This window comes from Anomaloglossus baeobatrachus, chromosome 9 (assembly GCF_048569485.1).
Source record: "Anomaloglossus baeobatrachus isolate aAnoBae1 chromosome 9, aAnoBae1.hap1, whole genome shotgun sequence".
Classification (NCBI taxonomy): Eukaryota; Metazoa; Chordata; class Amphibia; order Anura; family Aromobatidae; genus Anomaloglossus; species Anomaloglossus baeobatrachus.
Genome location: NC_134361.1, coordinates 137,313,641 through 137,325,654, shown reverse-complemented (window position 1 = coordinate 137,325,654; position 12,014 = coordinate 137,313,641).

Genomic DNA, 12,014 nt, shown 5'->3' with positions numbered 1-12,014 from the left:
CAAGGCATATCTCTATTCATTATTCACATTTTTTGGCTTGCACTCATAATATATATATTAGTGCTCACTTCAGTTATCCTATTCAGTTATATGTAGTTTTTTTTCTGAATGTGAACACAGCTCCGCCCCTTTCGGCCATGTTTTTTCCATCTCCTATATAAGAAAGTCCTTAGTTACCCCTCTCCACCCAAAGCAGTTTTTAATTGCAATGAGATGACACACAGTTAGGGTCACAGAGCTAGGGACCCCAATATAGAGATATGCCTTGACGAGGCCTTGGGGCTCAGTTACATTGATCAATGCGATTGCTAAATATCTCCTTTTTCCTAATATTCATGGCAGGTATGCAATTCATTATTCACATGTTCAAATTAGCAAGTAGCATTTTTCATTGTATATTCCAATATTTGTCCATATGCTTGAGGCATTATACTATTATCTAGGTTTGATGTGCAGCCTTATTCGTATATAGTATGTAATTTTTTGGCTTGCACTCATAATATATATATTAGTGCTCACTTCAGTTATCCTATTCAGTTATATGTAGTTTTTTTCTGAATGTGAACACAGCTCCGCCCCTTTCGGCCATGTTTTTTCCATCTCCTATATAAGAAAGTCCTTAGTTACCCCTCTCCACCCATAGCAGTTTTTAATTGCAATGAGATGACACACAGTTAGGGTCACAGAGCTAGGGACCCCAATATAGAGATATGCCTTGACGAGGCCTTGGGGCTCAGTTACATTGATCAATGCGATTGCTAAATATCTCCTTTTTCCTAATATTCATGGCAGGTATGCAATTCATTATTCACATGTTCAAATTAGCAAGTAGCATTTTTCATTGTATATTCCAATATTTGTCCATATGCTTGAGGCATTATACTATTATCTAGGTTTGATGTGCAGCCTTATTCGTATATAGTATGTAATTTTTTGGCTTGCACTCATAATATATATATTAGTGCTCACTTCAGTTGTCCTATTCAGTTATATGTAGTTTTTTTTCTGAATGTGAACACAGCTCCGCCCCTTTCGGCCATGTTTTTTCCATCTCCTATATAAGAAAGTCCTTAGTTACCCCTCTCCACCCATAGCAGTTTTTAATTGCAATGAGATGACACACAGTTAGGGTCACAGAGCTAGGGACCCCAATATAGAGATATGCCTTGACGAGGCCTTGGGGCTCAGTTACATTGATCAATGCGATTGCTAAATATCTCCTTTTTCCTAATATTCATGGCAGGTATGCAATTCATTATTCACATGTTCAAATTAGCAAGTAGCATTTTTCATTGTATATTCCAATATTTGTCCATATGCTTGAGGCATTATACTATTATCTAGGTTTGATGTGCAGCCTTATTCGTATATAGTATGTAATTTTTTGGCTTGCACTCATAATATATATATTAGTGCTCACTTCAGTTATCCTATTCAGTTATATGTAGTTTTTTTTCTGAATGTGAACACAGCTCCGCCCCTTTCGGCCATGTTTTTTCCATCTCCTATATAAGAAAGTCCTTAGTTACCCCTCTCCACCCATAGCAGTTTTTAATTGCAATGAGATGACACACAGTTAGGGTCACAGAGCTAGGGACCCCAATATAGAGATATGCCTTGACGAGGCCTTGGGGCTCAGTTACATTGATCAATGCGATTGCTAAATATCTCCTTTTTCCTAATATTCATGGCAGGTATGCAATTCATTATTCACATGTTCAAATTAGCAAGTAGCATTTTTCATTGTATATTCCAATATTTGTCCATATGCTTGAGGCATTATACTATTATCTAGGTTTGATGTGCAGCCTTATTCGTATATAGTATGTAATTTTTTGGCTTGCACTCATAATATATATATTAGTGCTCACTTCAGTTGTCCTATTCAGTTATATGTAGTTTTTTTTCTGAATGTGAACACAGCTCCGCCCCTTTCGGCCATGTTTTTTCCATCTCCTATATAAGAAAGTCCTTAGTTACCCCTCTCCACCCATAGCAGTTTTTAATTGCAATGAGATGACACACAGTTAGGGTCACAGAGCTAGGGACCCCAATATAGAGATATGCCTTGACGAGGCCTTGGGGCTCAGTTACATTGATCAATGCGATTGCTAAATATCTCCTTTTTCCTAATATTCATGGCAGGTATGCAATTCATTATTCACATGTTCAAATTAGCAAGTAGCATTTTTCATTGTATATTCCAATATTTGTCCATATGCTTGAGGCATTATACTATTATCTAGGTTTGATGTGCAGCCTTATTCGTATATAGTATGTAATTTTTTGGCTTGCACTCATAATATATATATTAGTGCTCACTTCAGTTATCCTATTCAGTTATATGTAGTTTTTTTTCTGAATGTGAACACAGCTCCGCCCCTTTCGGCCATGTTTTTTCCATCTCCTATATAAGAAAGTCCTTAGTTACCCCTCTCCACCCATAGCAGTTTTTAATTGCAATGAGATGACACACAGTTAGGGTCACAGAGCTAGGGACCCCAATATAGAGATATGCCTTGACGAGGCCTTGGGGCTCAGTTACATTGATCAATGCGATTGCTAAATATCTCCTTTTTCCTAATATTCATGGCAGGTATGCAATTCATTATTCACATGTTCAAATTAGCAAGTAGCATTTTTCATTGTATATTCCAATATTTGTCCATATGATTGAGGCATTATACTATTATCTAGGTTTAATGTGCAGCCTTATTCGTATATAGTATGTAATTTTTTGGCTTGCACTCATAATATATATATTAGTGCTCACTTCAGTTATCCTATTCAGTTATATGTAGTTTTTTTTCTGAATGTGAACACAGCTCCGCCCCTTTCGGCCATGTTTTTTCCATCTCCTATATAAGAAAGTCCTTAGTTACCCCTCTCCACCCATAGCAGTTTTTAATTGCAATGAGATGACACACAGTTAGGGTCACAGAGCTAGGGACCCCAATATAGAGATATGCCTTGACGAGGCCTTGGGGCTCAGTTACATTGATCAATGCGATTGCTAAATATCTCCTTTTTCCTAATATTCATGGCAGGTATGCAATTCATTATTCACATGTTCAAATTAGCAAGTAGCATTTTTCATTGTATATTCCAATATTTGTCCATATGCTTGAGGCATTATACTATTATCTAGGTTTGATGGTGGAACTGAGATGGCTGAGTCTGCAGAGCTTTTCAGTCACACCATAGCCTGGGAATCTGAGGTGTGCTCCCAAGCTACAGTGAGTACAGACCAGGAAATGCTCTGCAGTGATGCCCAGAACCTTTGTGACTCTGATTCAGGCCGTGAGGACCAAGTTTCTGAGCATAATGTTGACCCTTATTCACAAACTGTAACACCTGTTGTTATAGACAATGAGGAACATACTGATGATGATGAGACGCAGATACCAGATTGGGATGACAACTTAAATATTCGGTCAGGGCAAGAAGAGGCTCGGTCTGAGGGTGAGGGGAGTGCAAACACAACAATTGATGAGGAAGTTCTAGATCCCACCTACTGTCAATCCACAGTCAGGCACTCGAGGAGGTCAACAGAGGGGGTGGAGGAGGATGCTACTGACGACGAAGTTACCTTGCGCCTTCTTGGAAAAAGGAGTAGTACTGGTAGCACGTCTACAACTGCATCCTCAGCCACCACTCTGCCTCTGAGCACTATTCGGGGGGCTCAGCAGGTCGCATGCCCTCTAAGCCTTGCCTAGCCTGGACCTTTTTTGACATAGAAAAAGATCACCCAAATCATGTGATATGTAAAATTTGTCGTGATTCTGTTAGTAGAGGGCAAAACCTCAGGAGTTTGACAACTTCTTCCATAAATCGTCACATGAATAAATATCATATGTCCCAGTGGGAAGCTCACCATGCTGCAATGCGGTCTAGCGGAGCGAACCATCCACCGCCTGCCCCTTCCAGTGCATCCGCGCGCTCATCATCTTCTAGGACTGTGGGGACAGCTGTCACACCTGGTTTTCCACGCACAACTTCCACCACTGTAACCGCAACAGGGAGTTTGCTTGGTAGGTCGTCATTTGGTTTGGAAGGGGAAACAAGTGCGGGTGTACAGCTCTCTCAGACATCGATAGCATCAACAGTGGATGAATGCAACATCATGTCTACGCCTGTACTTTCCTCACAAACCTGCATTTTTTCAGGGACACCCTACTCACCACCGTCTTCACACAGCAGCCAGATCTCTGTCCCTCAGATGTGGACAAATAAAAGGCCATTTCCTGCGACCCATAACAAAGCTAAGAGGTTGACTTTATCCCTCTGTAAGCTCTTGGCTACCGAAATGCTGCTTTTCCGCCTGGTGGACACACAGGATTTTAGAGACCTTCTGTCTGTCGCTGTGCCCCAGTACCAGATGCCCAGTCGCCACTACTCCTCTAAGAAAGGTGTGCCTGTGCTATACCAGCATGTCGCACACAACATCACCGCTTCCTTGAGAAACTCTGTGTGTGAATGGGTGCATTTTACCACCGATACTTGGACCAGTAAGCATGGACAGGGACGTTACATGTCGCTGACTGGGCACTGGGTAACTATGGTGATAGATGGGGAAGGGTCTGCTGCACAAGTCTTGCCATCCCCACGACTTGTGTGTTAATCCTCTGTCTGTCCAAGTTCCGCCACTGCTTCTGCCTCCTCCACCTTGTCTGGGTCCTCCACCTCCGCCCCAAGCCTGCCTGGTCAGGCCACCAGCGTTCTAACTGCGCAGAAGGAATCACGCACCCCTCATTACTATGCTGGCAGCAGAGCGCAACGACATCATGCGGTCTTTAGCTTGAAATGTCTTGGAAATAAGAGTCACACAGCGGCTGAGTTGTGGGCAGCTCTGGAGACTGAGTTTAATAAATGGTTGTCTCCACTCAAACTGCAGCCTGGTAAGGCTGTGTGCGACAATGCTGCAAACCTGGTTGCGGCCCTTCGGCTGGGCAAGGTGACACACGTGCCTTGTATGGCTCACGTGTTGAACCTTGTTGTCCAGCAATTTTTAACACACTATCCCGGCCTAGATGGCCTTCTGAACAGTGCACGAAAACTGTCTGCTTACTTCCGCCGTTCAACCACCGCTGCTGAGCGACTTGCATCGCTCCAGAAGTCTTTCGGCCTGCCGGTTCATCGCCTGAAATGTGATGTGCCAACACGCTGGAATTCGACTCTCCACATGTTACAGCGACTGTGGCAGCACCGTCGAGCCCTGGTGCAATACGTCATGACGTATAGCCTGGGCCAACGAGATGCAGAGGTGGGGCAGATCACCCTGATGGAGTGGTCTCAGATCAAGGACCTATGCACCCTTCTACACAGTTTCGACATGGCGACGAATATGTTTAGCGCTGACAATGCCATTATCAGCATGACAATTCCAGTCATTTACATGCTGGAGCACACGCTAAACACTATTCGGAGTCAGGGGGTGGGACAACAGGAAGGGGAGGAACTACAGGAGTATTTATATGCACAAGAGACAACAACATCACCAAGGTCCAGACGTTCATCATCACCAACGCGGCAGGCATTGGACCATGGGGGACAGGGATCAACAAGGGCGCATAGTAGCAGGCGAAATGTTGAGGAAGGTGCAGGAGAACATGAAGAAATGGAGGACGAACTGTCCATGGACATGGAAGACTCAGCGAATGAGGGAGACCTTGGTCAAATTTCTGTTGAAAGAGGTTGGGGGGAGATGTCAGAGGAAGAAAGAACGGTTAGCACCTCTATGCCACAAACATAGCGTGGACTTGGTCCGCATGGCTGCGCAAGACACATGAGCGCCTTCTTGCTGCACTACCTCCAACATGACCCCCGTATTGTCAAAATTAGAAGTGATGATGACTACTGGCTTGCCACACTATTAGATCCCCGGTACAATTCCATATTTTGTGACACAATTCCAGCCATAGAAATGGACACACGTATGCAGGAGTATCAGCAGAAGCTGTTACTTGATCTTAGCTCGGCTTTTCCACCAAACAACCGTGGTGCGGGGAGTGAATCTCCCATTTGTAACTTGAAAAACATGGGACTGTCTCGTCATCTTCAACAGTCTACCCATACCAGTAGCACCGTATCTGGTTCTGGTAACAGCAATTTTATTGAATCTTTTCATAATTTTTTTAGACCATCCTTTGCAAGGCCACCAGAGACAACAAGTCTGACACATAGTCAACGGCTGGAGAGGATGATACAGGAGTATCTCCAAATGAACATCGATGCCATGACTTTGCAAATGGAGCCTTGCTCATTTTGGGCTTCAAATCTTGAACAATGGCCAGAGCTCTCCACTTACGCCTTGGAGATTTTGTCGTGTCCAGCTGCCAGCGTTGTCTCTGAACGTGTCTTCAGTGCTGCTGGGTGTGTGCTGACAGATAAGCGCACGCGTCTGTCCAGTGACAATGTGGACAGACTAACGTTCATCAAAATGAACAAGTCATGGATCCACAAGGAATTTACTACCCCTGTGTCATCCTGGGGAGAGTAAATGCTTGTGGATTTTGAAGGTGCTTGATGCAAATCTAGCTGTGAAGTGTACAACTGGGGCACAAGTGCTGCCACTGAAGGGGTGGGTGTCTGTGTGGCCCAATTTTTGGAAAAAAGAAAGACTCCGCTTGGAGTAACCCTTGCTTACATTGTTTTTAAAAATGATCCAAGATGAACAGAGCTGGGATCAGGAAAGACTTAGCTACCTACCCCGGTGTCATCCTGGGGACGGTTAAGTATGGCGTATTTTTGAATGTGCTTGATGCAAATCTACCTGTGAAGTGTACAACTGGGGCACAAGTGCTGCCACTGAAGGAGTGGGTGTGTGTGGGGCCCAATTTTTGGAAAAAAAGGGAGACTCCGCTTGGAGTAACCCTTGCTTACATTGTTTTTAAAAATGATCCAAGATGAACAGAGCTGGGATCAGGAAAGACTTAGCTACCTACCCCGGTGTCATCCTGGGGATGGTTAAGGATGGCGTATTTTTTAATGTGCTTGATGCAAATCTACCTGAGAAGTGTACAACTGGGGTACAAGTGCTGCCACTGAAAGGGTGGGTGTGTGTGGGGCCCAATTTTTGGAAAAAAGGGAGACTCCGCTTGGAGTAACCCTTGCTTACATTGTTTTTAAAAATGGTCCAAGATGAACAGAGCTGGGATCAGCAAAGACTTAGCTACTTACCCCGTTGTCATCCTGGGGACGGTTAAGTATGGCGTATTTTTGAATGTGCTTGATGCAAATCTACCTGTGAAGTGTACAACTGGGGCACAAGTGCTGCCACTGAAGGGGTGGGTGTGTGGGGCCCAATTTTTGGAAAGAAGGGAGACTCCGCTTGGAGTAACCCTTGCTTACATTGTTTTTAAAAATGATCCAAGATGAACAGAGCTGGGATCAGGAAAGACTTAGCTACCTACCCCGGTGTCATCCTGGGGACGGTTAAGGATGGCGTATTTTTGAATGTGCTTGATGCAAATCTACCTGTGAAGTGTACAACTGGGGCACAAGTGCTGCCACTGAAAGGGTGGGTATGTGTGGGGCCCTTTTACACCTCGTGGCTCTCCTGTAACAAGGAATGAGACAGTCTCCTTGCCTGCCACGAGCGCCAAAGGTCTGCCAGACTGCGCAGAGTGCAGGAGAAACCTCCTCAGAGAGGCAGCACAAGGGTGACACCTAGTGGTACTCCTGTTGCAAGAAATGAGGCGGTCTCCCATTCCTTGCCTGCCGCAGCTCCTCCTGCTCAGCAGCCTCGAAGGTCTGTGAGGTTGCGCAATGTGCAAAGGTTTGCTACTCAGGGAAGCAGTGAGACTCCCGTTATCTCTACACATTGTGAGACCGAGGATCCCGCCTCTATTTCCCAGAGGCAGGAGGGTGAGCATGTGCTATGCTTGGTGGATCCTGATTCGCCCACTGACGTCACACGGCTTGATGACAAGGCTGGTGACGTGGTGAATCCTGACTGGCCAGGCTGGGATGTCATGGATCCTGTTTGGGTCAAGTCCGTCATCTCCACCTCGCGCCCGCCCTTGGCTGGAGCTACACCTCCTTAAAAGCTCCTCCTGCCATCATGGCGGCGCGCGACCGTCCTTCTATGTTTGGATGTCTGGCAGCGTGCTGCCACGCCATTGCTCAGGCATTATCCTCTTCTGTGGGCTTGGCCCTTGCTGCTTAGGCAGCACCTGGTTTGCAGGCCGTGTCCCTGCCTTGCTGCTCCGGCAGTAGCTCCTTCAACAGGCCGTGTTCCTATCCCAGGTGAGCTCCTCGAGTCTCCACTGGACTCACCTGGTTATTGAAAGCACACGTGCGTGGGCACCTCTGTGCTACCCTCGTGCCATATTCTCGTGACTTCCACTGGCACACATGCGTGGGCACCTCTGTGCTTCCCCGTGCAACAGGTACACCGAGCCGTGTGATCCCTGCCATACAACCCACACGGGTTAGGGCAGACCGGTGTACATAGATCGTCTGTGACATTCCAGACGATCGCTAGCAGCAACCCGCTCACTCTTCACCCACCATAGCAGCGGTCCCTTACACCGCACAGTGGACCTTGACCGGCGGAAGCTGTCCATTCCCCATCTTGGCACGCTTCCCCGGGTCCCCCTCGTAACATTACGGTCGCGCCAAAGGTCTGGCTATGGCTGAAGAGCAGCAGCAGTTGCTGCGTTATGTGCAGCAGTTGGAATCACGTTTGGCAGCAGTGGAGCAGTCTTCCTCCGACAAGACTGCTCTGACGACAGTCGCCACCCAGGCGGCTACCCAGGCTGTGCTATTGGGCGGAAGGTCTCCTCGCCTTGCGCTTCCAGAGCACTTTAACGGGGACAGCTCCGAGTGCCGTGGGTTTATAAACCAAGTTACCACCTACTTAGAGCTGTCCGCGACTCTTTACGCTACCGAGAAGGCGAAGGTAGCCTTCGTCCAGTCCCTGCTCACAGGGAGAGCGCTGAAGTGGTCCACGCCGTTGTGGGAGCGCGGAGATCGGGTGGTGAATAACTTAGCATCTTATCTTGGGGCCATGAGAATGGTGTTCCTCGGGCCTCAAGTCACCCACGACTCCGCGCTGCGCCTCCTACGACTTCGGCAAGGGTCCGCTTCAGTCGGGGACTTTGCCGTACAGTTTAGGACACTTGCCGCAGAGCTGGACTGGCCCGATAAGGTCCTTGTCCCTGTGTTCTGGGAGGGCCTGGCAGGGTTCGTCAAAGACGCACTGGCCACGCGTGAGGTGCCTGCTACTTTAGAGTCCTTGATTGCGGTTGCCTCTCGCATAGACATCCGCCAGGCGGAGCGGAGGCTCGAGGTCTCTTCAGCACCCACGTCCTCACGGCCTAAAAAGCGTCTGGCTCCCGTCTTCCACCAGACAGGTCTCCCAGCCAGCTCTGTAGGCGACTCCGTGGAGTCAATGGACGTGTCCAAAGCGGTCTCCTCTACCCCAGGTTCTCGGCCTGGTGTCATCTGCTTTTCCTGTGGGCAGAGGAGACACATAGCTACCCGATGTCCCAAACCGTCGGGAAAAGACAGCGTCTAGTTTCCATCAGAGGGGGGTTCCTAGACGCTGCTTCTCCCTCTAGGTTGACTATCAGCGCCCAGTTGCAGTTTGGCACTACTCTCTTCTCTGCTCTGGCCTGCCTGGAGGCGCTGATGGCAATTTCATTTCGACCTCCCTGGCCACCCGATACTCAGTTCCCCTGGTTCTCTTGCTCAAGCCACTCAGGGTTCGGGTAGTCAACGGGTCCCTACTAGTCGATCCCATCACCCAGATCACCATCCCTCTCAGGATGGAAGTACCACCAGGACACCATGAGCAGGTGTCCTTCCTGGTGCTTCCAGGGGGAACGGATGAGATCCTACTGGGCCTCCCCTGGTTGAGACAGCATGCTCCTATACTCAACTGGGCAACAGGGGAGATCTCATCATGGGCAGGATCCTGTAGGGAGCACCTCGTGACTACCGAACCACCCGCTACCATTAGGTCGGTTGGGTCCTCAGGGAATACAGGGGAGCCAGGTTTACCGACACCTTATGAGGCCTACAGGGACGTCTTCTCCAAGAAGGCCGCAGATACCCTTCCTCCCCACCGGCCATACGATTGCCGAATAGACCTGAAGCCAGGCTCCGAGCCCCCTAGGGGCAGAGTGTATCCCCTCTCTGCTCCAGAGACGGAGGCAATGTCCAAATATATTCAGGACAGCCTGGCAAAAGGGTTCATTCGCAAGTCTATTTCACCGGCCGGTGCGGGGTTCTTCTTCGTGCAAAAGAAGGAAGGGGATCTACGCCCCTGTATCGATTACAGGGGATTAAATGCAATCACGATCAAAAACAAATACCCTTTGCCCCTCATTACGGAGTTATTTGATCGATTCCGCGGGCAAAGATCTTCACGAAGCTGGATCTACGCGGGGCGTATAATCTAGTGCGAGTCCGAGAGGGCGATGAGTGGAAGACCGCCTTCAACACCAGGGACGGTCACTATGAGTATCTCGTAATGCCCTTCGGACTCTGCAATGCCCCCACCATATTTCAAGACTTTGTGAATGATGTTTTCCGGGATTTGTATCTTTCCGTGGTTGCATACCTGGATGATATCCTTATCTTCTCCCCCGATCTTGCCACCCATCGGAGGGATGTCATCCGAGTACTTAAGAGGCTCCGCACTCATTCGTTATATGCTAAGCTAGAAAAGTGTGTTTTTGAACGTGAATCCTTGCCGTTCCTGGGGTATATCGTGTCCAGTCAGGGGTTAGCAATGGATCCGGGAAAGTTGGAGACAGTGATGAAATGGCCTGAGCCCCGCTCGCTGAAAGCGATTCAGCGATTCTTGGGGTTTATCAATTATTATCGCCAGTTCATTCCCAACTTCTCGACGGTGGCAGCACCCATCATTGCCCTTACCCGCAAGGGCGCTAATCCCAAAGCATGGACACGGGAAACGGTAGAGGCATTTCACACTCTCAAAACTTACTTCTCCAGAGCTCCCATCCTTCATCGTCCAGACATCTCCAAACCCTTCCTACTAGAGGTAGACGCCTCTTCGGTCGGTGCTGGTGCAGTCCTGTACCAGAAAGACGAATGAGGAAGGAAGCATCCATGTTTCTTTTTCTCCAAAACCTTTTCTCCGGCCGAGAGGAACTACTCCATAGGGGATAGGGAGTTACTGGTGATGAAACTAGCATTCCAGGAATGGCGGCATCTCCTGGAGGGTGCGAAGCATCCATTTGAAGTATTTTCCGACCATAAAAATCTCACATACCTCCAGACAGCACAACGCCTGAACCCAAGGCAGGCCCGTTGGTCCTTGTTCTTCTCCCGGTTCCGCTTTATTATCCGCCACCTGGCCGGTGAGAAGAACGTACGGGCCGATGCCTTGTCACGTTGTATGGTTGTGTTGGAGGAGGACGAGGAGGAGCCTCGTCTTATACTACCCCCGGACAGCTTGAGGATGGTCACTCCCACTACTTTGGACCAGGTGCCACCTGGCAAAACCCTCGTTCCCCCTGAACTACGGAATGAGGTGCTATCGTGGGCCCATGCCTCCAAGGTCGGGGGTCACTTTGGGGTCAAAAGGACCAGAGACCTTGTGACTAGGCACTATTGGTGGCCGAGACTACCCCAGGACATACAGGAGTATGTGGGAGCCTGTATGTCGTGTGCACGGAATAAGCCGTCCCGGCAGAGACCGGCAGGTCTTCTTCACCCACTGCCAGTGCCGGATCGTCCCTGGGAAGTGGTGGGAATGGACTTCCTGGGAGATCTGCCCAAGTCAGCAGGTCACAAGGTCGTATGGGTCATCACGGATCACTTCTCTAAAATGGTCCACTTGGTGCCTCTCCCACGACTCCCGACGTCACATGCTCTCACCACCTTATTCATTAGGCATGTATTTAGGCTGCATGGCATGCCTGACAAGGTGGTGAGCGACCGGGGTCCCCAGTTCGCGTCTCGCTTCTGGAGAGAGCTCTGTATGCTCCTGCAGATAGAGCTGAACATCTCCTCCGCATACCATCCCGAAACCAATGGACTGG